We start from the raw sequence: 27,180 nt of genomic DNA on the forward strand, positions 1-27,180 counted from the left end.
AGAGAGTAATCTTATACCATAATTTATTTTACCTTTGAGATATAAAAACCTTTTGTTTGAAAGAGTCATAAAGTCTTCAAGAGATCTAAAATGACTGGCAAAGATATCAATGTTTTCTCTGTCCCTAGTGGGTGATATCAGGGCACCAAAATGAGAACAAAATGGCATGATAATGGAAACGAAATGTCAACCACAGCATTTTTAGGGGACTCGTTCTGAGTAGAAATTAAAAAAGAACACGCTGCTTTTTCTAAACTTATTAGCCACATATGCTAGTGCATATAATGTAAGAAAGCCACCCTAGGAATTTACTTCTCTGTGATCAAATAGATCATCTGTTCAGGGTCTTTCTTCATTGCTAGCTCTAGTTAAGGCCACTGAAATTGCAAGATTCAAAACCACATCTTCAGGCTGCCAAGGTAACAGAACTGCAACTAAACACAGCTCAGTGTTTGTCCTCTCTAGATATAAATGACCACAGGCATCTGGTCTTCCCATTTGCAACTTGCTCTAGGAAGGGCATGAACAGCACCGTAGTCAGCTGTACTAGATTATGATTCCAGGTTATGAGGCACCAAGCCTCATAGGTTATGAGGTTTACCAAGCTCTAATACTAAAAGTCCTTGAAGAGTTGATATTGAAATACATTCCTATTAAAGCATAAGGTTTCATGGTTAAAAAACATAATATCATATATAAAAGTTGTTCAGAAACAAGTATCTCATGATACCTTGATCATGATGCTTAATGCCCTGATCATGAAACTGTCAAAAAAACTTTTCAGAAAAAGAGACAGTGTTAGATTCAGACAGGTGTAACTCTCCGGTATTAAATTCTGTCCAGGGACAGAAAAATCATCACTTAATACCTATTTCTCTAAAGTATGTGAAAAATCAAAATAATAATAATAAATAAATAAATAAAGACAACAATTACAGTAATAAAATGCATAAGAATTTACAGTAATATAAATTAGAGCTTTAAATAAATGTTTTATGAGTGACTGCTGGAAGAGTAATGACTCTCAACATTATTTCTAAGTAATTCACAGGTTCAGTACTGACCCAAGTGATCTGGTTCTTAACTACTACAGTGTACAAAAATATTTTGTAGAGGATCCATATCCAAATTTGCACAGGCCCCTGCTGTGCAAAACCTCTGGCTTCTCATGAGATTACTTGGTTCCTGATGTATGACAGAAAAAAAAAAAAAAAGGTATGTATTTCTCTGTAAGCTTCTCTTCAAACTGTGGCTGTCAATCTCTCAAAGAAAGAGCAAGCAAGGGAGGGAGGTAGAGGGAAGAGGGAAAAAAAGGCATGCACATTCGCACACATGAAGGAGCTAGAAGGCATTACTGATGATGGATACATAAGACACTGCGTTATGAAATCAAATTCCCAAATTCACCCTCCCCTTTTCATCTGTCTTTTATTTATGTATTGTTTGTCATATTCTGTTTTCCCATCTGGTGGCAGTTGTGTGCATCTGATGAATCTGACAAAACTTTTGACTTTGTATTCTTCTTTGGTTTCTTAGTTCATTTACTGCTAACTTCTTAAAAGCTTTTCTCAAAAGCAGCCACTTGGGTGACATGCTTCCACTTCGCAGGTGTTACACAGGTATTACTGCCTCTGTGCTGCCTGCCCTGTTGCGAAGCCCATCTTTATAGCTTCAAGATTACAGTAATAGGCATACACTATATGGAATAATATTCGCAAATGACCCCATTGTTCAGAATGCTGCATCCCCTACGTTTACTTGTGGCAATAAATCACATCACATTACTTCAGCTGTGGCAGATTTATACCTGCTTCCGATCAGTCAACGCATTGACTTTAAAATTTTGTTCTGAGTTTTTCATTACCTGTCTGAAATGTCCCTTTCATACCTATCAAAACTGGTCTCCATTTATACATACCCTCAGTCCCTACTTTCTAATAATAAATCTCAAATTCATCAGCCCCCTTGTCAGGTCTCTCATCCGTGGGTAGCAGAGCATTCACCTGTTATGCCTCTGAGCTGTGGGATTCCCTGAACTGAAGTTTCATCTCCAAATCCCCTGAGCTTTTCTAATCCCTCTTTGATTCACACTTATTAAAAATTACTTTTAATATTTGATCCACTACTGACACATGCTGTAGGCTTTACTGACATGAAAATATTTCTGTGTTCTTTACAGAAGATGCAGTGACAATTTCAAGACTGAAAATGCATCTTATTGGCAGTCCACATAGATTCCAAGACTTGCCTTTCTTTGTCGTTCATTTCTGGGGTTAAACATTGTTCATTTGTTCAGGCTGTACCCTCTGGACCCCAAAATCTAAAAAATAAAAAATAAAAAAATGCAATAGTTATTAGTAAAATATCAAGAATAAAATGCAAAGCAGCGACTAAGCATGTAGTAGCAAAACTTCATAATTTGTAGAAGAGGTGCTTTACAAAATGATCCCAGGTGCTCCAGCACCCAATGATCCCAGGTGCTCCAGCACCCAAGCCCCATACATGGACAAGACCACTTTGCCACTGCTTTTGATGGTTTGTCTCAGTCCGCATTTTATCATTTGCAGGAAGTGTGTTTGTTACAGGAGCCTACATGTTATATGAGTACAGTGAAGTGAAGCACACAGAGCTCTGAACTATATTAGGACTGTAATTCCTGAAAGCAGGTATAATCTTGGCTCAGGATCTGCATCCAAATGACCTAAGCTTCATCTCACTCCTTCGGGGTGAAATGATAGTTTCTTAAACCCAGTGCAAGCACAATATGAAAAGAAAACACATTTATGCTTTGGGTGCTTTTTTTTTTAATCCTTTCAAGTACATCTTATCCCACACATAAATTTATATACACACACTGCTTAGGATAAACTGGTGCTGTATCAGAGAATGCTAAAAGCCCATGTAAGAATTGATTGGAGAAGGCAGTTAGTAGGACATTGTCTGACAGTTTGGGTAAACCCAGTGGGGATCAGGCACAAAGGTTACTATCAGAGGGTGATGCTGTATAAAATTTAACAGCAGCTGAAGCTCAGAAAAGCATATTTGTGGGAAGTGACCTAAGAGGAGGATTTATTTTCTGATCATGAGAAATGGCTGCACTTCCAATTATTTTTGTTCCCTGACTGAGTTGAATAGAAGTCTTAGTAAAATGCAAGATCAAATGATTTCTCAAGCCTTGCATACCCTACTGAACCTCATGCACCAAGGCATTTCTTGGCTCTGGCTACACTCTGAATACTTCCTGGGGATTCTCTCCCCACAGCCCCACAGATGGGCCAAGGGTGGTGGGACATGCTGCCTGGTGCTGCTTGTTGCTGTGTTAATAGAAATATTGAACAGCACTGGGCTGAGGCAAAACCCAGGCAGAATAAATCACCAAATGATGATGATTTCTCATGTACATTTACATCCTCCCACCCACAGTTAAACATAGGCTATATATATTTATCTTTACAGACTGAGTTCCAGGTCAGCCTTTCCAACTTTTGGCCCGAGATTAATGTTGGGTTGCCAACCCAACTTACTGCAATACATTTACTCTCATAATTTATTGTTACATTGAATTTGTTTTAGTGCTCTTGAACTTCTTCATTGTTCTATGGTTTATTTAAAATCAACATTAATGGCTCAGAGAGTTTCTAGTAAGCTCTTTTAATACTCTTGGGTGCGAGTTATTTGGCCCCGTCAATTCAAAAAAACGTTTAGCTCTGACAGCTGCTGCTTAACATCCTCCCAATGTATTGATCGGATACGAAGTAGTCCTTATCACTGTCAAATATGAGTATATCATGCTGCTTTGTTCCAAACCACAGCAGGGATATTTACTGAGGTCTTTTGCCTTTTCTGCACTGTGGTTGACAGTTTTACCATCTTTGCCTATCATAACACCATCGTTGGCATTCCATCCTTCTGCTACACTGAAATAATTTCCTCCTCTTCATCTCCCATTATGGGCTCTCTAACTTTTTCAGACATATCTTTAATTACTAGTTAATGATACACACTCCTCCAGCAGTTTCCCAGCTTTCCAAATGTTTTGCACTCACCTTAATGAGGAATATTGTTCCCTTTTCCACTGATAATCCTTTCTTATGCCATTTTGGAAATATAATTCATTTATTTATTTGCAACACTGAAAAAGAAAAAAAAAATCAACCTTAGGTGTGGCTGATTGCACTACAGTTACTACTGTGAAGCAAGTCTATTACTGGTTTAAGATATAGCCTCTTTGTAATTAATAAGCAGAATTATATTTATCTATATATATACACACGCAAATATAAACTCTTATTCAATAATTGATTTTCACTTTAATGAGCATGTCATATTTTATTTTAACTTTAATTATAATGGATAAACACTGCCAACAGAAACTGAGTGCTGCTCTGAACACTTCTTCTAACAAAAGTGTTTGTCCGTGGAAATTTTTATTATTAAACATAAATATTTTAAGAAAAAATCTGCTTTCAGCTGAGTATTTTTAGTTAGAAAAATTAAATGGCTTTGTTTTATTGTTACAAAATAATGTGTGTTAATAATTCTCTTTCTTCTCCTCTCCTCAACTCAACTCTGCCTTCTCCCTCCCTTCCCTACCCTCCCCAAATCTAGCAAAGCTTTTTTTTTTTTTTTTTTTGCCTTGTTGCACAACATGATTAAAGAGATCTGTGTCTGTATTTTAAGGAAGAACAGTCACAGCCAGCAGGAGGAGGTAGCAGGGTTCTTCTTGCCCTGGCTTCAGCAGCACTCTCACCTGGCACCTGAATACCCAATGGGTGGGAATTGCATGCTTTTGACTTCCCGCGGCTATGTGGTCTCACCCTGCTTTACCCTGCTTCGGGAGAGCACTGAGAGTGTCACTTTTATAGAGACTACTTAGGATTTTAATCAAAATGAGATATCTTCACGCTGTGCTGACTTTGCCTCTGCCTCGACACACTGCCTCCTCTTCACAGAATCCACTGCTCTCCACTTCTTTTCCTTTTGCTGCTCATTAAACTTACTCCTTTCTGCCTAAACATTCCTAAAATGTTTAGGAATTCAGTGGCCATCGTACTGTTCACTACTTTAGCAAACCACTTTCTCCTTTTTCTGTTACGTTTATTTAAAACACATGGCAAGGAGCTGACTCTCTCCTGTCTCTATCACACGTACCAAAGATAGGCCCTGTTTTTGTGTTCTTTTCATGACCCATCATGCTAAAGTCAATTACAAGTGTTAGAAGGAAAAAAGAGTCAAGAAATCTATTTTTCTCCTTTTTTTCTTGGTGAAAGACAAAAAAGTGTTGCCCACGTTTATACCACTCTTCACAAAGGCCTGTTGAAGAGACCTCTTTATGCATTGAGCAGGAATACCTGCTTTAAACCTGTTATGCAAGGTGTCATCAGATGATTACTTACTGCTCACTGTGGTCTTCTCAATTTCCCACAGCACCAATCCTCATGTTTTTTTATGATAAATGCCCACCATGACTCACAGTGTTTCAGGGATCTACCTAGTTGTGCTGGGGATAGTAAGCAAGGGACAACATTTGGGACTTTGAATTTATAGTTTAGAAACATGAAGAATGGAAAGTGCCTGTTTAGTTTAAGTTTCTGGCTGGAGAAGCTCCTTCAAGGATGACAGGCAGCTCTAGAGTACATACACAAGTGGCTGTTTAAAAATTTAACAAGTAGGCAGTGGAGGCTGCTATAATAGGTTGATCAAAGGCAAGAGTCAGCATCTTGACAGTGAATGAGTGGTAATAGCTACAATAGGGTTGGACTCTAAAGGACCTGGAAGGCAAAAGCAGTTATTTCTGATGCAATATAGAAAAAGGAAAGATGCAAGAGAGGGATAACAAAAGAAAGTGATCTTTTCAGCAGTATCCTCCACGGCTACAAGTGGAGCAGAACACTATTTGTCAAGGCCAGAGTGACGGATGTTGCTGTAGCTGAGATAAAAGGAGAGGCTGAATGAGCTGGATAGAAAATCTTCTGTATGGAAATCTTTTCAGAAGTGCTGAAGAGGAAGAAAGTTTAAGGGTGAGACAGTGTCCAGAAGACTCACTAGCCAAAATGAGCAGACCATGTTCCAGACTGACAGGTACAGGAGAAGGCAGCAGGCAGTGAGCTCTTCAGTTGTACTGAGCTTGCCTGATGGACCCATAGGAGTGCAGGTGGTAAAAGTGGGGATAGATGTTAGTTAAAGAAAAATATATTATTAAGAAGATGACAGAAAAGGGAAATAAATTAATGTTTGAAGATAGCATTATTTAGAGGAAAAACAGGAGGAGAGAGACAAGAGACCTAAGAGCTTTTGGTAATCAGCTGAAGAAAACAGGAAGGGGTTTGTAGGGTTAATTTGACCCTGATTACTGAAAGCCCCATCAATTATTTTATTCCTTTGACTAATTACTTACCTACTATAAAGGCCTGCAATGGAACAGTCATCTCAGGACAGGGAGCAGAAGGGTCTTTTTATGCCAGCCTTAATAAATCATTATGGTTCAGCAAAAACAATCTGCAAGTTGGAGACAATCTGGGAATCTTCTCTGAAACGTAACCTATTGCCTTTTGTTTTTAATGCACCATTTTTCTTGTTCTAATATTTCGCTTAGTCATTCTAAAATATCCTCCTTCTGATTAGGTGTACACCACAAGGCACAATGGGAGTGCTGTCTGGTTAAAGACTAATTCTAAAACCAATTTAAATCAATGTGAATGTAATTTATTCTGTATATTCCTCTGACATTCCCTTGTCAGTTTTACCCGTTATTACAGTCAAGGAAGAATTCTGCTGTAGTTCCATTTTTTTCCACATATTACTGTTTTAAAATAACATCCGTATCCTCTGAATACATATTACACATACATATGATCCTTACAAAAAAATAATCCACTTACATCTCTAAGATCCATCCTGTGAACATACTAAGCTTAACCTAGCTTAGATTTTGGGGTCTAGAAGTTCTTAGTTGCAGTTATTGCAAAAATTTTAGTATCAAGAGGGAAGATGAGGAAAATAATTCGTTGTATTTTTTATACTTTGAAAGAAAGAGTCTGAAGATGATCTTTTAAGAACAGAGAAAAGGAAGGCAGAGAAAGAAGAAATTACAGGACAAGTATGGATGACAGCACGAGATGCAATTAGCAGTTCAAGATGTATAGCTTTGGCTAGGACATGAAAAATAAATAGCTTGGGAATCATTGTGAAGAGCAAACTACAAGAGTTTGAAGCTAAATTTTAGAAGATCTAGAATGGAAGATCGGTTGATATAGAGAAGACAGAGGCAAATGGGACACCAGCATTCATTTAAAACAGGAAGAAATGAACCAAAGGAGATTGAGAATGAAGTACTAATGATTGAAACAAGAACAGATTCAAAAAAATTACCAAATGCTTGCAGAAAGAGATGGCAAGCTGCAGAAGAGAATTTGAATTGAAAATAACCTTCCACACTTCTTCTGTATAGAGATATGATGTGTTCCTAAGACACTTCTACAATTTCCCAAATCCAGTTGCTGCTTCATTTGCATAATATATATCCATTTTTACTGCATTAAATTCACAGTTGAAGTCACCTTGAAGACAGAAATACTGCATTTTTCTCTCATCTCAAATTTTTATTATATGCTTAGAAAGGACATCCCCAGGGCCCAGTCTATCTAGCCATAGCTTTAGCTTTCACTGTCTCTTCTGTCCCTCGGAATGTAGTCTGAGTTTCAGGTACTGCTGGGTAACAAGGAGGTAAGACTAGGACTTGTTTTTACATACACAGTTCCTTCTTATCAGTGGGAAAATAATAGGACAAATTTATCCCTTCTTATATCTGCACTGAAGGTCAGTGAAATTCCCCACAACTAAAGAGATCAATACATATAGATCTGCTCGCATTATTGAAACCAACCAACAGAAGAACAGTTTCTGTACTAAACACTTCAGTAAATATAGGAAAAACATTTCCTTGAATATTGCAAAAAAAAAAAAAAAGAGCTGCATGGGATATGGATTGGTGTTTTGGATTGCTAGTCTTTAACAAAACAGTTTCTAAGAGAAAACATCAAACAACAATTTCATAGAGAGATGGAATTTCTAGTTAGAAGAGAGACCCTAACCCCAGAGCCAATGTCTTGTGGCCAGAGCTCACTACAGGGTGGCAGATCCAGAATCGAAGCCCAGTTCAGAGCAGAAATCTGAATGTGTGCATCTCGTATGCAAGCTCTAACCAGCAGGAGACCTGTATATAGCAGGGCAAAAGAGAAGAGAAGTAAAAAAATGATTCCTTCTCTTTTGCAGCCTCCCTCTGCTATGCATACCATGCCAGCATCTCTAAAAGCAAAACTCCTGAAAGCCAAACTTCCTCATTCAGGTATACATGCTCACAAGCACATCAAACAACGGTGAGCTCAGCCTTTTGATCACAGGTCACCACAAAGTGCATGCTAATAAGCCTCCCATTCTGTAGTGGATCATAGTACACCATTCTTTAAACTTTTGAAATGTTTCTCAGAAATAGCCAGCCAGAAACAAAAGCAGAAAGAGCAGAGCATTCTTTTAACCAGGAACATCCTGCTGTTCTTTGTTATACACGTACTTAAAAACAGAGCGCTGATTCTTTTGCTCAGTTGCAGGCATTAGCCGGCATACAGAAATACATTCTGTGTGTTTCATTAATGTCAAGTATCTAGCAGCAAAATTTTCCCCTAGGTACAGGAATTTGATCTGAGATGCAGGAATGCTCATATAAAGGCAGCTTCATCAGTCCAAGTGTAGAAAGGTCTGAGCTTGTGTCTTCAGACATCACTGAAAACAGCAGACAAATGGTACTCACATAATAGTGCACGGTTGAAGAGGTCATCTAATCTGAATGCACAGGCTACGTCACCCAGCATCGCTATATACAGCACAGGAAGTGTTCATTTCCCACAAACCTGTTTTCAAAATGTACCTGTGGGCCAAGATAAATAAATAAATAAATAAATAAAAATAAATCACAGTGCCACTCAGTAAGGAAGGGAGATAATGTACTAAGAAGTTACTTAAACATAAAGTAAGGGGTTTTTTTTTGTGTGTTTTGTACAACATTTTAAAATGGTTTTATACCAAGATCCTAATAATTGTATGTTTTGGAGGTGTAAGGGGTGTGACTTTCACAGAAATTGTTTCCAGTTTCCCCTGTCTTCTGTTGCAGAGAAGAAGTCAATGTTTTATGTCAAGAAAGTGAGTGAGCTTTTTTTTTCACTGCAAGAAAGTGGTAGATGAAATGAAGCACAGTGAGAAGCTGCTATTTCCAGTTCTAGCACTGAGAGTACCAGTGCAATCGTACTGTCCTCTTCCCATAGCCTCAAAGAAAGCATCTCCATCACAGCTATTTCATGCAGGGAGTTGAAAATAAGCAAAGAAATCTGGGACATTTAAGGAGCAAAGAGTGGGTTACAGAAAAGCTACAGAAATTTTTGAGCCAATCTTTTGCTATCAAGCAGTAATAACATTTCCTCATCTCCGAGTGATTGCGCTTCTCTGCATAACAAGTGGAACAATAAAGAACAGGCAGCCAGCGTGTGCCAGATCAAGAAAGGCCTCTAGAGTTGACGTTCACACACAGGAGATGAGGCAATGCTCAGGTCACACACACAGGATCCAGGAATTTAAGTTGATGCTTGTTCATCAAACGATTTGAATAATATTTCTTTTGCCTTGTAGATTGCTTCTTGAAAAAGAGCTGCCATATACTTTTTTTTTTTCCTTCTTTTCACACCATGAGAAGTGGAAGAGCAATTTCATATCTGATTTTCTATTGAATTCTTTTCTTAGTTTAGTTACAGCAGGCAGAAAGATAAAGCACTGAATTATCCAAATCCTTGTTGCTTATCATTGTTTCGTAAGGAAAAGCTTGTTTCTCTAGCTACCCCAGCTTATCCTCTTTACTTTTCTAAAGAAATACAGTGGGTTTTTGGCTCTTTTTTTACTCATTGCTTTTCCTTAGCATGGACAACAGTCTGACAATAAATGTGCCAGCAAACAAAGGTATTTACAAGTATAGATACAGAATGAAAATAGCACATTTCTGTAGAGGAAGATATTGAAAAATGTTCTTGTTTGTGTGTATACAAAGAAATATGATTAACAGAAAGCAACATACCTGACTGTTGAAATTTATTTACTAATAAAGATGGGTACCCTGTTTTGTTTCCACATGCCTCACTGGAAGTTACATCTTTAAAGGAAGTCCGTAAATCATCATCAAAAGCTAAAGTGCCCTTTGTCATTTCAAGGGAAGAATTTCTAGCTACGAGAAACAAGCAGAAGTGTCTTGACAAGACAATGATTGCTGGAAAGCTGTCCTTCTGGCTATTCTAATAAGTTGTCTGTGGAGACAAAGATCTGTTTGCATTAAATAGAATGTGTTTTATGCCAATTACTGGAAAGAACATTTATCCAGGACAAGATAAGCTTATATGTTAGGAGTCCACACACTTTGTATGCTGTCCAGCCTACAGAAACAGGAGAGAAAGGAAAAAAATATCTTAAAAACAACTAAAGAGTTCATGGCCACTTTGAAAGTTCAGAATGAAAACATTGCTTGTTTGCATTAGAATCATAATATTCTATAAACTTCAAAAGTATTGTTTCTTATAACATTTGCAACTATAAAATGAAAAGCTGTAGGGTTTTTACAGGAAACTAGAAGAGTTGCAGAAATGTAAACGTTCTTAAGCTCATTTAAAGGTTTCAGAAAGTCCTTGATTTGAAGTGGTCATTTCATACTCGCTAATTAAACTACCTGTTCTCAAGGTTTAGCTAATTACTAGCCATGTACTTATTTTTGTGCAGTGCAGATAGCTTTGGAAGTTGTTGAATTTAGGCCAACTTCCCTTGAAAAGTCTGAAATAAGAAAACCAAACTCTACCAAGTAAGAACCTCAAAGTCAAGCTGTGAATTTGCACTTATATAAATTGAAAACAATTAGGAACTCTACTTGAACTGCCTAGGGCAACAGAGAATGGAAAAATAATAATAAAAAAATAGCAACAGCAGAGCAAATGAGAAAACCACTATGAACCCATTAAGGAACGGATTTAAATAATTTTAGATTCTTCTGCACCTATGGACCACAGCACAATACTATCAGTTTGGTTTCCCATGCACTGCTGCAGGTACCTCCTGCACTTCTGCCTGATTCCTCTGCTAGTCCTTGAGTGCCTGAGGCATGGTCAGGGCAGCAGGTATAATACAGTATCCTCAGTGCCAGCTGTGCTTTCTGCCCGGCCAGCCAAGCAGAGGAGGTGGCCACCGAGCCCTCCATGCAGCATTTCTGTTGTAGGGGATGTGAAACTCAGGTTCTCCCCCCTATTGAGGAGATGACTTGACCGCCTGTGTAGGAACGTGGTGCCCTCAGACCTGCTGCTGCCTGTGTGTAAAGATCAGGCACAAATGGAGAGGTGGAGGGACTGACAGAGTAAATGCGTACATTTTGTTGCCATAAGGAAAAAGGCTATAGAGAGGAAAATTACCAAGTTTCTCACATTTCTCAGTGTTATAATACATTTTTGTCCACTCTCAACTATCAGTTCATTATTTCAGTTCCAGTACTACCTGCCATGTTATTCAAGTACCACACAGTAAATTCGTGCTGGGTAGTTTCTCTCTACTCTGCTATTCATATTTCCTAAGGAGACAGCACAGTTCTTACAAGAAGAGGCATTTAATTCACAGCCCTGCCACGGGCTCCCTGCGTGACCATAGACGAGCCACTTAACCTTTCAGTGCTGTGGTTTTCCCAGCTCTAAAAAGGGAATAATAACAATGCATTTCTTACCTTTTATTCATTTTGTCTGCTTTGACTGTATGATCTTTAGGGTAGAGGTTGCCTGCACAAAGTTACAGTACTACAGTATTTATCAGTATAAAACTATCAGTCACTTGTGTAAAATAGTTCTGAATTTTGATTTTTGTGAATTGAATTGAAGTTCATCACTATCACAGGGAGTACAAAAGGTTCAAATGCATTTAAAAAGAAAGTAAATTGCTCCACATTGCCTGTACTTACAGGTACTGTGCTGTCAGCCCCTCTGTGACAGCGACGTTGAAGCAGCACTGTGGCTGGATCCTTGATTTCTGACAGCTGGGAATCCTACAGCCAGCGACAGGATTAGGGACTGCCTTGCCTCTGGATTCTCCATCTTTCTTGTTCAGCACATCATTAAAGTGATTTCAATGTAGACTTGCTGCTGCTGTGTTCTTGCTTGATGCAGAGGTGATTATATGCGTAGCAGCTGAGACACACAATATTCCTCATTTCAGCACAGAACATGCAATAATAATTTTAGGGCTTAAACTGTTAGACTGCTATCAGTAGCCAGGTAATTTTTTATTACAAAGAAAGAAGAAGAGAAAAAGAGAAAGAAAGAGAGGAAGAGAGAGAGAACATTTACCTGCTTGCTGAGATTCCTGACCCTGCATTAAGATATGTCTAGAACAAGGCACAGATGCTAACTACACCGTCAGCCAGAGAATTTATGACTCTTTTTCAGGGTTGGTGGAATGGACACATTTGCTTATACTGAGACATAGCATGGTAAATGGTGGAATTTCCTGATAAACTTGTAGCAATGGAAATGCATTCGTCTCTATACTATCAATGATGAAATGGGCCTTACTTAAGACACTAAGATTGTATGGTTTTATTCATCTCTATGAAAGCCTCCCTCTCCCCGAAGATAGCATAGGACAACTGTACTTGGCTTGACGCCCATTTTTAAACAGTTCAGAAAGGCTGATTCACTCTTAGTGTATTCATACTTAGTAAATTCATACTAAGATCTTGGGAAAGACAGGGGGAGAAAGTGAGTCTGGGGGCTGCGATGAAGAAACGCATCTCTTCCAACCAACAGTACTATTGCCTAACGTCCTTTCAAAGCTATAAAAGGGGTAACAAAAACATGAGCAATTAGATATGTCACTACTATGAAAAATACTGTTTTGCCCCATTCTTAAGGCATCTGGGACTCTCTTAAGGTTGAACTTTTAAAAAAAGATCTCAGTCTGTCCTGAGATGTTTTCCTGATTTTTTTTTTAACCTGCACACTCATGTTTATTCTAAATTAAAATTCACTGGTGCAATTTGAATTTTGTGCCTAAGATTGTGGCTTACATTTGCAGAAATAACAAAGTTCCAAATAATAGGGATAATACAGCAACTATTTTATAAGATTGAACTCTGTACTCTATATTGCTGATGGCCCAGGTTTCTAGAAAGCTGGGAGGCTGAAGGTCCATAATTCCATTCAGGAAGAGAAAATTCCCTTCAAAATGCAGGTAGGAAAAGAACTTATCTATTTTTAAGAATTCCAAATTCCAGCTTTTTTTTTTTTTTTAATCAGACGAGTGAGTTTTGTTTTTTCTTCAATTCTGTCCTCTGACACCTGTTTCTGACTAGCTTCTTTCAAAACTGAGCAGATCTGATTCAAAGACAGAGATAGAGAAGAAATTCTCACCACAGTCACAAGTGTACACAAAAATCAGAGACTTAGAGCTGCATATTAATTCACAATCAAAGGTTTTTAATGTTATTTATCCTAATTTAGAAGCAACAGTGGTTTTGTGTCAAGTTTGTTATGGTTCACATTTTTCAATGTAAAGCAGTCATACCAAAACATGATCTGGAATCAGGCTGCAAAGAAAAAAATAAATAAATATTCCTTAATATTAAAAAAATAAAATAAAATACATTGAACTAAAATGAGAAATATTTACTTTTATTTTATATAGAGGTGCCCATTTAGACTGGCACAATTTAAAGTTCTACTTGCTACTCAGTTCAAGCAGCAATGATGCCAATACCATAGGAAATAGTTTGGATTTTTCTGCTTCTCTGACTGAAAATGGTCACTACTGATAAGCTTGATGGTTTGATGTACTAATAACAGTTTTACATGTAAGCAGAGGTTCATTATTTGCTACAAAGCTGAAAAAAGCAAAGTTTTTGTAGAGCACTATCACGCACATGTTTGCCCATGAAATATTTCCATCAAAAAAAAAAAGTGTTATTCAGTGATGGAGATGATTTTAGCCTCATGTCCTTCCTCTTCAGTGCATCCTAGAAGCTACGAACATAACAGAGCAAGACCCCTTCCTGTTAACAGGGGAATGGGCCAGAAGTTTTCTTCTCAATGATACAGCGGTGTTAATGAAATGTTACTTCAGTCATAATTGTTAAAGTAAACCTCGTGGTTCATATGCACCAAAACTACAAAGTCCTTTACCATCAAAACAAAACAAGAAAACAACAAACATAAGGCACAAGTATTTCTAAATATTTCATTGAAACCACAAATTATCAGAGGAAAACTGGTCAAGCTGTAGATGGTAAAATGTAATTATCACAAAAGCAAACTTTACTAAGGGGATAACCGTGAAAGCTGTTAGAGTAAAAGGTTTCTTTACATTTTTAATCTGACAGCCTGAAAGCTCTCTGGAGAAAACAAATCTTAATGAAACCACACATGCAGAAGTTCTTTTCAGCCCTTGTTCTCCACTGTGCCTCACATAACAAGCTTTTAAAGCAAATTAAACTCATTTGTTTGCAATAATGACCACACATGGAAGATGAACAGAAGACTTGCTCAGTATTTATTGGCAAAATAATTCTTGACTCACAGGATGAACAACTAATCTGGGTTCCACTTCTTTTTCCAGCCCTTGGAAATGGTAATAACTCTCTAAACTCACTTTCTGGAAGTGGCCAAGAGGAGAAACTAAAACCAGGTTCCATCTGTGGCCAGTTTTCTAACCTTAAATATAGAGCTAGAAGACAACTAGATAGAGGAGATAACAGATGTACCACTTCTACAAGCAACCTTATGTGTACAGTTTCTGCCTACATTGCCCCCTAAGACTCATTTTCCCACAAGCATCTTTAGCACTGTAAATTTTAAAGGGGAAAAACACCCTTCAAATAATAATAAAAAATAATAATTTAAATATGGCCATATACATCTTCGCCATATTGCTTAAAAAGCAATAATTTGAGAGGTGCTAATTGGTTCTATCACTACTCAGTTCCCCAAAATATAAAATATGTAAAATTTGAACCATGAAAAAGAGATGTAGCATGGGACCAGTGAACAAAACTCCCTAGCCAGAGTCCTGTTAGCTTCTGGAAGGAAGGGAGGAAGGGAGGGAGGGAGGAAAGGGGGAAGGGAGGAAAAAAAGGTTGATAAGAAATGTTGGAGATGCTTACTTACCTGTTTTTAGCTTACCAAAAAGAATCAAAGTGTAACACTTGAGGACCAGGAGGCTTGGAATAACCAGAAGCAATCTGTACTTCCACTTCCTTACTTCCCAAGGGAGTAATTCTGTATATCCCTGTTATGCATGTCAAAGCCCAGCCAACCTTTTGAAGGTCCAAAAGGTCTTTTGAGAAAGATTGGGAATTGTTTCATCAGTTTAGTCTGTCCTTTTGGGAACATGCAGTTTGATGCTCTGAACATTCACATTCATTTCTTGCGTTCCCAGTCCCCAGGGACCAGAAGTTCTTTGAACCAAGAAATCAGCGATGTTGCCTGTGTAGTTTATTTAAAGACCAATCTGCTCTTGGTAAGTGACCTTAGTTCAGCAACAAACGTTTGATTAATAATTCCAATGACATTGCTTCACATTTAGTACTTGATTCTACTGCACTTTTCCAGGCAAAGCTCCCACCAAAGTTAAACAGAGTTACACACTTGTAGAGATGGTTGCTTTTAAAGTAGCACATGTTCCTTTATGAATGGATTAGCAGTTTGTTTGTGGTATCTTAATCACTTCTCTTGATATGATTGAGGAGCCCCCATCGTCTTACGTTTCAGGGCCAAACCATCCAATTGATTTTTAAGCAAACCTCCCATTGATTTCAGTAAGAAACTCTGCCTTTAAAAGAGAAAGAAAAAAAAAAAAAAACAACAAAGAAAAAGAAAAGGAAAAAAAAATCAATTGCATATTATGGCCCTTAGAAAGTAAACAGGATAAGAGAAATCATTTGAAGATGTTTCAGGCATTGCAAAGGGAGTTTGTTTCAAAACATGAGGAAACAAGACTAGTAAATTGTCTGAATTTTCTTATTGATCTCCAGGCACAAAGAATGTATAAAGAGCAAATATACAATGTTCATATTCCCTCAGTCTGAGGGAAAGAAACATTAAACCTACTAAAATTACAGTGTTAACTATGTCCAGTGCACAACTATAACAACAGCTGTTTAACAATGACCTTTGCAAGTGACTTCAGTTTCCTTCAGATCAGTTACTTCTCAGCTAAACTTGGACAAAGAAAATACCTTTCTTCTAACCTAGAACCACTGAAATTTTAAGGTTGTTTTATTTTATTTTTTATTTTATTTTAATAGAAATAAGTTGCCATTTGTGCAAAAATTTTAGGTCCAGAACACATTTATTTTATCAAAATCAGGAAAAAAATATCTAGCAAATGTTGAGAAAATATTCAGGTCCTATTAACATATTTTTTTTCCTGAATGAAAAAAAACATAGTTCACTGAAAAGATCACTCAAGCTCTTTCTGCAGTTTCACCTCTTGTTGGTCCTGCCTGTGAAGTAGCTACAAAACTCCAGAACTGACTGTTTCCCTTCTCCAGAGCATCTCTGACACTTTCTCTCTCAAAACCCAACAAAACTTTATGGTACATCAGTCTGTCAAATAAAATCTCTAAAAAAAATCTCTTCCATTTCTTGTTCACATGGTGTTTAGCTTCACTACAAAATAACTGTCCTCATTGGGTTATTCCTCATGCTAGTATAGGCAATTTATTGTGATCACCGGTCTTGTAAAACTATCAGAGCCAAATGGATGGTAGCTATCTACAGCACCCAGAAAGTGTAGACTCATTTCTAACCAAGCACGGAGAACAAGGAGAGGCAGCTTGGGTCTATGTGCAGCCAGCCATGTGTATATCAAATAGCACTTAGACTCATTAGTAAGCTCCTGTTGATACCTTCTTCATCTGTTTGCTGCTATTTCCACTATAACAAAGAGTGAAAGAGAAGATGCACTTAAGCACTATGCAAGTCCTTTGCACAGTCTACAGCCCGAATGCATTTAATCCCATGCATACAGACTGGTGTCACGACTGTCAAACTACAGCTGTATCTGTAAAGCTGAAAATTTCAGTTGCTGTGTCTGAAAGGAAGAATCAAGGTCTCTAGATGGGCCTATAATAGACACACTCTCTGTATATTGACACAGGTAGGTCTGTAACATATGCTCAGCAGTAGGTTACGTGTTACCTCTGACAATATCAAACAGTATTATTCTCTTCACTTCCCCTTCTTTATTTGTGCTTGGATAGAAGATATTTGATCTTTCTTCCTTAGGAAGATCAAATTCACATTCAAATTACAGCAAGAGGAGAGAGATGTACTCCTTTCCTGTCCTGGTATGGTAGTACGAGTGATCATAAGCAGGAAAGAAAAGATTTCCCTCCATACAGAATTTCCTCATTATCCTGCATCTTTATGCCGTGTTCCTCCCCCCATCAAAAAATTACGGAAGCTTAAAAATGTATAGACTGTACAAAAATAAAATAATAAATATATATGTATTGAGCTACTAGTAATTTGGTAGTTTCTTTTCTTTGTTTCAAATTGTGTTGGTTTTGCCAGCAAGTCAACAAATAATATTTTTTTTATCCAAAAATGTAGTGAAACAAGAAATAAATATAAATAAATGGCTAATTGAATAAAAGGAAAGATCTATGCAATCAACTCCACCCTGTGAAAATACTTGAGTACCCCTGTGGGTACTCAATGATTCTTCTCCCTGTCCCAAGAGAGAAAACATTGTTTTCAATATTAACTTTCTCTCCCTTCTAATCATTTGCTCTGACTGTCCTACTGGCTAAACAAGGGGAACTCCCCACACACACATGCACAGCTTCCATGGGACAGCTTTCCTAAGAAAACATGCAACCACCAAAATAGAAGAGAGACAGAAATTACTCTGCAAACACAATGGTGATAAAGCTACCTCTCCAGACTTGTCTTCAAATGCTATGTATTGACTATTCAAGGAGAAAAATAAAAATGATTGAGATGTTATTTTGTCTCAGAGTGAGGCTGAAAATGCAGTACCATCTCCAATAAAACTCTCAAGGGGATTTTTAGCTTGCAGTCCTAGCACACATTCATGATAGATGAATAATCTATGGATTCCAAGGTCTGTACAAATTCATGTACATGTTACTCCAGGGCTGCTCAAAAAATATAGAAAGAAGCTGTCACAAAGTATTAGCTTACAGGTTAGCTTTCAAATGAGCTTTTAAAGGCAGATATACATAACAGATTATAACAGTTCAAAAATGCAGGTTAGTCAGAAAAGTAATGGGAATTCACACAATATATATTTTAAAATCTGTTTTGCATTTACCTGAGAGATTCAAACGGTTCCTACAGAGCAATTATGGCAATCCAGAAACAGCACATTTTAGGACAATGCTGTGCTAAGAAAAAAATATGTAAATATTCAGAACACTGTTCACACTACAAGAACCTAATTCAGAATTCAAGTTGAAGCTGTGTCCTGAATGCATTGTGCCTGGAGATTGGCCTTTCCTGCTGCTCTGAGACCAGCTGAAAGCGAATCATAGCATGTGATCCTAGGGAAAGAGGAAATTTTTATTTTATTTTTTGTTATTCAAAACAGAATTCTTCTGAAACTGTGGCTGCAAAGTGACCCCTTGAATTTGTTTAAATTTCAAATGCATCTCCTTTCTTGAGTGGTAGCTTAGTATTTAGTAAGAGGGAGAAAAGGGTGATTCCACTTTTAAAAATAGTTTTGGTATAGATGGTGAATTTCAAAACACTCTACTTTTTCTACTGTTATCTCAGAGTGCAAATGTCACAGAATAATTCTGCTGTTATTTTTCCACATTATTTCTTGAGTTAAAAGACCTGACTGCTATACATTGCAGGGTTGTTGATTTCCATTGCAATTTCTCTGCTTTCAAGCTTACATAATTTGCTGCTTTGTCTGTCACCTTCATACCCAGCTGCTGTTTCCTTAAATATCCAAGTAATAAAGGCAACTTTTAGGGATGCTTTATACTTAAAACAATATCATATGGCAAACAAAGTCCTTGTGTTGTCAAAGAACAACAAATTGCAGACCATATCTTTTTTCTTATTTTGGTTCTGTTCGTCTGTGAGCTAAAGTATTCTGGTATATATTGCTGTACTGTTTGCATTTGAAAATCACCGAGAAGCTTTATCAAATGTCTCTGTAGTCATACAAGATGATCTAACTGAAAGAAAGATCATATAAGCTATTGTTAGAAGCAAAGGACAAGTTAGTGAAACATGATAAAACAAAAAAGTGAGGTAGCAAATGAATCAGAAGAATTACCCCATCACAGAGTGTCTGCCACTGAACTAAGGTTACATAGCAACAACAAAACCGTCTTCAGATAATCCACCTAGCTAACATCATTGATTCTTCAGTTCAAAAAGATGCTGGTCTTTGGGGACTAGATATAAATGCTGGTGTTCAGAGCATCAAAACTGTCTGCTTCAGAAAGGAGTGCTCAGGTGGATGAAGCAATTCCAAGACCTTCTCAAAATACCTTTTGGCCTGTTAAGGAGCTGGATAGCATTTGCTGTGCAGTGCAGGGATTTGCGAAGGAAGATTCCTTAAGATTGACACAGCAGAAGTTTTTGACTCATGCTAGTCCTGGCTGTGGGCATGGCACCTGTGTACAGGGCAGAATACGCAAGCTTTGCAGTGGAGAAGGTTAGTTGGCACCAAAGATAGATAAAACAACCAAAAGGTGCTTGCAACAAGAAAGACTACATAAAATGAGGTCACACTTTTAAGGGAGCAGCAGCAGCTCTCTTTCTCTCCTCAAGGCTCTGTCCATTTTAAACAGGGTCTGTCTAAAGAGTAATAGAGATTGGGTTTACTCTCCTCCAGCCCCTGTAATGTATTCCTAGAACCTGAAGGTACATTAGTCTTTTTCTTAGCTGCACTACAAACAAAACTGTATTTAGACTTCAGTATCTCTAAAATAGGAAAGGAAAAAAAAAAAGAAAGAAAAAAAAAAAAAAAGACAACAACCCTCTCCCAAAGAAAAGCAGAGATACAGAATAGAAAGTTCACTGGAACCTTTATTTGAAAAGAGTGATCCTTTCCAAGATGGGTGTTTGGCTTGGATGCGTGCACACAGCCACAAATAACAAGCAAAGCTTACCATTTCTTGGGGCTTACATGAGAATCCTTCTGATTCTTCTAAAAGACTGCTTGGTATTGCAGAAACTGACATTTTGAGTGTTTTTGTTGTTGTTGTTTATGAAAGAGGAAGAATAATTTTCAATTGGTTTCTCTGGTGTTCAAGTAGCTCAGAAGAGAAATTTACATGTGGGTGCTGACTTATGCTGTTGTCTATTGCTTTATTTCTGTTTATTTGTAATTATATCCTATTTCTTCTTATTTGCTAATTAGAAGAAAACATGATCAAATCTTCCAGTTTGTGAAGTATTAAGCCAAAACATCTCTAGTCAAAGTTTTAAAAAAGTATTTCATAGTTTAAGCATCAGTATATATCAATAACTTGTAACAGATGGAAAAAGCTGACTTTCCATGCAGAGACTCCTATTGTATCAATCAAATGAATTTTTAATAGCCTTATTCCCCTTCCTGTCTGTACAGTGTCTAACCATCATTGTGCACATACACAGTAATGGAAATGTAGATAGGTGGTATAAACAAGATGTTCTTTAAGATATGGAAGGGCATTTATTTTTATTCCTCACTAGTATTTAGATTTTCCATCTGTGAACAGGACAAACATCTGCTCATAGACAAAAGAAAAATCATTTTTATGACAGCCTTGTATCTCAGTATTTCATGAAGCTGAAAAAATAAACTATTTTTCTTCAGAAGGATAAAAATGTTCACCTGGGACAACCATGTTCCCTGTCACAAACACTGAGTATGAATCTTGAACTATCATTCAGACTTTATTATGGCACAGTTCCACTTTTAAAAGGGATGGATTACATTCTAAGTCTGCAACACTGCCCATGGAATTAGCCTCTTCTTTTAAAACAAATTTTAAAAGACGTGATGAAAATTGCAGGTTTTCAAATGTTAGCTATTCAGCTAGAAGAGAAGCTGCATAGAAATCTACCTTTGGGTAGAACTGCTGTGGCAAGACTAGTTTCTCACAATTATAGTATCACTCAAACACCCTTGGGACACTGATTCCATTATATTTTATTGTTCCTGAGTTCAGTTAAGTTCTTTAAAGACAGCATTTTACTAATCAAGCCAACAGCAATTCTGAAAATGTTGTAGCAATCTGTATTCTTTATTAAGCATGCATTTGCTGACTAAACAAATGACTCTTGTTTATTTCCATAAGATAATAGTTCTGATGCTATATTGTCTCCAAGCCTATTGCACGATTTGCTGCCACAAAGAAATAAGAATTTTGGCAATGAACAAGATCCAACTGCAGAACAAAACTGTATTTTCACAGAACCCACCTGATCACACCCATAAAATAGCTATATTCTGCTACTCTGTATTAATAAGGCTGAACATTTAAGTCTATTAAGATGCATTTCATTACCTCTGCCAAATGCAAATGACTTTCAACCTTTTCAGAGCAGTAAGATTTATTGTACGGTTTGAAGAATGATTGTGCCTCCTTTCTTATACCAACAGGATTTGTTTTCATGAGTACATTCCCAACAACTTAGTAGCTATAATTCAGTGGGCTTGATATACTCCTGTAAATATTTGCAAAGGAATTTGAGTAACAGCTCTGGCACATCCACTTTGATTTACTGAAAGATACTTGCAGGATTGCTGCCACGAATCACGGTATAGTTCACATTGTCACTAGTGGAGTAACTACACGGTTATCAAATACCACACAACACAGAGAGTAACTTAGTTTATCACTCCTGTTACAAATAAGGATGCTGTTTTATGATAGGATGAGAGTTATGGCAAAATGTAATTTTTATGAGTAAATTTTAATCCTACCCTTTGATACATCACAAAAATAGGTTACAGAATTAATAAGCTTAGTGTAAACATATGAATGTACCCTAGCATATGTAGATCAGAAATGAAATTAAAGTTCCAGTCCAAGTTCAGAATACATACAAGGTTTTGTAGGACTTTAGCCTGATAGGTTCATTTCCCCATTGAAATGGAAAATTGTCTGTACTATTAAGGCATCAAAACTTCCCTCAGAACACAGTTAACATCAAAAGACTACAATCAATGCTACTCAGCACCTTCTGTTCTTTGTGCCCTCCCTGCACCCTCTCCTTACGATGGTGAATGAAACAATGCTGTAGCTGCTGTTTCTTCCACCCATCACACCATGTTCCTTGTCCTCCCCCCAGCCAACAGGATAGATGTAGAACAACTCTAGTAAGTATGATTGATAAGGGAAGCATGTATACAATAGGTCTATCCCACTACACTAGTACTTGCTAATATAAAGATGAAAGCACAATAGCTACTCCGTTCCAAGCAGTGACAAAAGATGTTCCTCAGTCACCACTGGGGTACTGAATAGTAGAGTAATCCACCCTGATACAACAATAAAGTATAAAATAAAAGTACGATACTGATCTCATTGGTTCAGTATTTACTTTTTTCCACTTGTAGATACCCAAAAATGATACCAAACCTTTAGTAATAATTCCTCAAAAAGGAAGTTCTTTTGGCATAAAAATACATGTATAGCCCAGAACTGGAGTGCCCAGTTGTGTAATCTTCCAAACTACACTTTTTTGTCTTTGTCAGCCTCAAATCTGAACTGTATAAAAAGGTTCTGCAAATAGGCAGTATTTTAAAATAAAGGTTGTGCCTGTATCAGGAAAGAATCCTATAGATTTAAAAGTCTTGAACTGGATTTGAAACAGTAATATGAAGCCAGTGGATATCTGGAGGTATTTTTACTCTTCTACATTCTATAGATACTGTTAATTCATTAGTTATCCTGTCATCATAAAATAAACACACTTTGAAAGCCTAGAGGACAGACTGTGTAATGCCATCTTAATAATTCTGAAACTCTGCTCCAAGGATCAAGCATGGGAATTATTTGAAGCTTATTTCAAGATGGAAAGAGGCATTGAATAATAGCAGGGAGTTTAATAGGGAGAAACTTAAGAGCACCAGGAAGACCACAATTACTTAGCAGTGGCTTGGGAAAAATCTCTATCTTCATTTCAAATACCATCTCTGGAACTGTTGTGATATAATTCCCCTCAAATATAAATATGATCACCCACTTAGAATCCAATTCTGTTGTAAGAAGGCTGTGGACTCAGAAGGCATAAACAAAAAGCATATTAACAGTTAGTCAAGAATTACTTCCCCAAGTGGCCTCAGATTGCCTTCTCCAGAAGGCCTTTAGCTAATCTTTTTAGCTGTAATGAGGTCTCTGGGACAGAAGCGTATTGCTTAGTTTGGAAAGTAAATGGCAGCATAGACCCATCGGGTTTTCAAGAGGGTCTGGGAGTTTCAGGGCATCAAATGGGAGCCTGACTTCCCTCCACACAAACAGAGGGTGAGGCTATGCCTCTTTGAAGTCCTCACCCTCACTGCTGGATTGGTCAAAATTGATAGCTTTCTGGAAATAGTAGTTACTCCACACATGGGCTCTGAGCAGCATCAAAATAGGCTACATTTAGAGGCATGGAAGGACCTTGCAGACCAGCTCCAGAGCTTTACTTGTGCTGTATCTTTGGGCTGCAGATAAAACCATTGGGCAGGGAATATTGTGAGTCCTTGAGAACTCACTGGCAAAAAAAAAAAAAAATCTCCTTCCATTGAGAGGAATGATTTTATGTGCTGGCAATAACCTGATTTTCAGAGAGCCTAAGTCCCTACTGGTGTAACTGAATCACCAGTTATCCTACCTCTGAGAAGATCAGTCACTAAGGCCTTCTGGGAACATCACAGCCACAACTGCCAATGTGATCTGAAGCAGAGACTTCAAGATATGCTTCTGATAAATTCCAGTCAGAATACATGTACAATACCTTCATCATTTCTATATGTAAAACTCACATAACTCACTGTCTCTGTGAAGCAGTCTTCTACTGGTTCAGAATGCAATAGTTATCATGTGTACTAAGCCTGGATAGCAATTACAGGAATAGACATTTGGGGTAAACCTATTCAGGGAAATGCTTACAATGGAGAATTCTACAATGGAGTATTAATTACATGTCCAGTTATCTTCATTACGTTCTGGCTTTGACCTGAAAGTGAGACTTTTTCCTGGAATTAATATTTTTCTTTCTTTCTTTCTGCTAATGACAGATGTTTCTTTGTTGTTGTGTTCATTTTCCATACTTGATATATAAAGCATAGTTTACACCGGGGACTAAACAGGTAAATCCAAAGCACGCATTTTTATGCTTTGGACAATCCCTCCTTTTATTTTGAACACTACACTTTGTTAAAAGGAAAAACCTTACATGACATTTGAAAGTAGACATGGATGCATGTAACGGATTTTTCCCCTGATGCTATTTTGAGGCATAAAACATTGTTCTGTTTTTGTAACGCTATCTGGCCAGAATCTATAAATGTGTACAATACTATTTAGAATAAAATAGTCTATGGTCACTTTTAATATAAACACTGCTTCAGCTTGAGGCCTACACACACTAGACATCACCAAAAAATAAATAAAAAAGTAAATAAAATAAAAAAAAGAAATTGAATGAAAATCACAAGTACAGCATCACTTCATGAGGTTTCCTAAGTCATGTAATTACATCAAAGTACACTGAGCTAGAGCTACAGCAGTTCATATTAACTCTGTCATAGAAACACTCAACTCAAGTGGGTCCTCTACCCTGCAATCCTATCTTAGAAGCATATTATTCAAGTTCAGTAACATTTTGCTAGAGTAGTACAGAAGCTTTCAGAGATCTGCTTAAAGTCATCATATGTTCCCAGAGTAGACACTATATTGTTATTATCTTTTAAACAAAAATCATGTTCATGATCAAAAAGAGAGTTTTACACTATGCCACAAAGGAAGATTTAAGGGTTGACACCAGATTGATGTGATTCCCTGTGAATTTACTAACCTCAAAATGTTTGTAAACAGGAACAGATAGGTCCAAGTTAAACAAAGACTTTCAGTTTGTACCTCTCACACAACCTGAAAGCAAACAGTTAATTAGTGATATGATATATTATATTGTATGATCTTCAAAATCTTAATGTGAGATTTAAATTCTCAACAACAGAATTGGCCAGTAGGTATCAATGCATCCTGCCAGATGGAGATTTTTACATTTCTGCTTAAAAGCACTGGAAAGATGTGAAGTTCTCCATCCAAGCTGTTCCACATGCTGACTTCAGCATAAAGTTTTACTGAGGCAAATGTAAGAAGCTGTTAAAATAAGGTGCTTGAATCCCTTAAAGGAAGACAGATTTATTTTGGAGACCTGCAATATGCCAGAGATGTAAAAGTTTCACTCCTGGATAAATGGGGCATAAAGTCTTCCTTTCTTGATTATCATGAGGACATTTGGCTAGATTATCATCAAGCGTATGAGTGGAAGTGCTGCATGCTGACCAAAACCTAAGAATTGAAAGAAAAAATTTCTAATTTGAAGACTTGCACATTAAATTATTAGTAACATTATGTTCTCTCCTTTTTTTTTTAATAATCATCATAACCCTGGTTCTAGGTCTTCACAAGTAAAACTACAAAATCGTCTTACTCGCAGACTATGATCTCCTTTTTCCCATACTCACTCGTATCAAATTACTAAAATACAATCAAGTGACATCCTATATGTCACGTAGTTCATGTCAGATAATCCAATACGCGTATCTTGCTACTCATTTAAACCACTGCACTACTGGTAATAAAAAAATGCATTTAGAGTGGCAGAACCAAGTTGTATCTTTTAAATCATATACATGCATACAGATACATATACATAACTTTGGAAAACATGTAAGGTTGTAATAGGCACCTCAAAAGGTCTACTCTTGTGTAATATTCAGATGACTAACATGTGAGGTAGACATCAATTCAGCTTAACCTGTTTTGCCCTTGACAAGATTACAAATCCTCACAGAATTAAATAGTATTAATGAACCTTGGATTACATTCAGAAAGCTAGGGCTGGCAAAAAAAAAAAAAAAAAAAAAAAAAAAAAAAAAAAAAAAGGAGCTTCAGTTCAATTGAACATTTCATTATGAAGATATAGAAAAGTACACAACATGAGTGTATTTGAGGAAATACAGTGATAGCTAAGAAGCCTCTTCAGAACCAACAGGGTTGACATAATGACACTATACATCATACTCTTTCCAACAAGAAGGCAGGAAGATTGACCAGGTAACCAAGAGGAGAGGGGGAAAAAAAGGGAAAGAGAAGGGACATAAAGAGCAATTTCCTAGTAAAGCATTCAAGAGAAAGACATTGCTCTTGTGTACCTATCATGCACCTTTTAATATGGAAAATACAGTTTTTAGTTTGCATCTGCTAAATTTAGTTCAATGTCACTTCATTTGCATAAGAGAAAAGAATTAAAATGAATTCCTGAAAATGATCATACAGGACTTCTCACAGGATTTTATTCATTTATACACAGACCTATTAGCATCAATCCAGTTCAATGAGCTCATATGAAACGTTAAATGAAACTTGTACATTTTCCAAATTGCTTTCATCCAAGCCAATTGGATACTTTAACTCAAAAACACTGAAAGAAGCAGGTATCCAAAGCAACCGTAACTCAATTAAAAGTTCTTCTGTCCTCAAAGTTTTTGTAAAAGGGTTCTGCATACGGTAAAACCTTATGACGACATACTGTACTACAGAAAATCAGAAGGAGCAATAGGTTGACAATATAATGCAACAATCCATGGACCTTTTTAACTCTTAATTAGATAGCAGTTTTTATACTTTTTTTTCTAATGACACATTTTTTTCCTTTTCTACCCACCTGTTAGAGAGCAGCTGCTGTAGCCCATGTATTCCACCCAGGTGTGTGATGTCTGAAGTGCACCAGTCCTGGCCATGCAAGGCAAGCACAGCACAATGACAGGACTTCATCAGATTCTGGAGTTTAGTGTCCTTCCATCTTCAGACAGACAGTTGAGCCCTGGTCATGTCAATGTTGCCACCACTTCCATGCTGTTGCAAGATCCTGA

General features: G+C 37.2%; 1 long non-coding RNA gene across 1 annotated transcript; it reads right to left on the minus strand.

Annotated features, from left to right (window-relative positions):
- Positions 1-1,020: 1,020 nt before the first annotated feature.
- On the minus strand, positions 1,021-27,180 carry LOC137850214 (uncharacterized). The gene is made up of 6 exons (XR_011092371.1): positions 26,973-27,180; positions 12,029-12,254; positions 8,810-8,926; positions 5,397-5,500; positions 4,047-4,132; positions 1,021-2,320 (listed from the first exon to the last, which is right to left on the minus strand). It is a non-coding gene; the product is annotated as an uncharacterized lncRNA (long non-coding RNA).

The sequence above is a fragment of the Anas acuta genome, chromosome 1 (assembly GCF_963932015.1).
Source record: "Anas acuta chromosome 1, bAnaAcu1.1, whole genome shotgun sequence".
Taxonomy (NCBI): domain Eukaryota; kingdom Metazoa; phylum Chordata; class Aves; order Anseriformes; family Anatidae; genus Anas; species Anas acuta.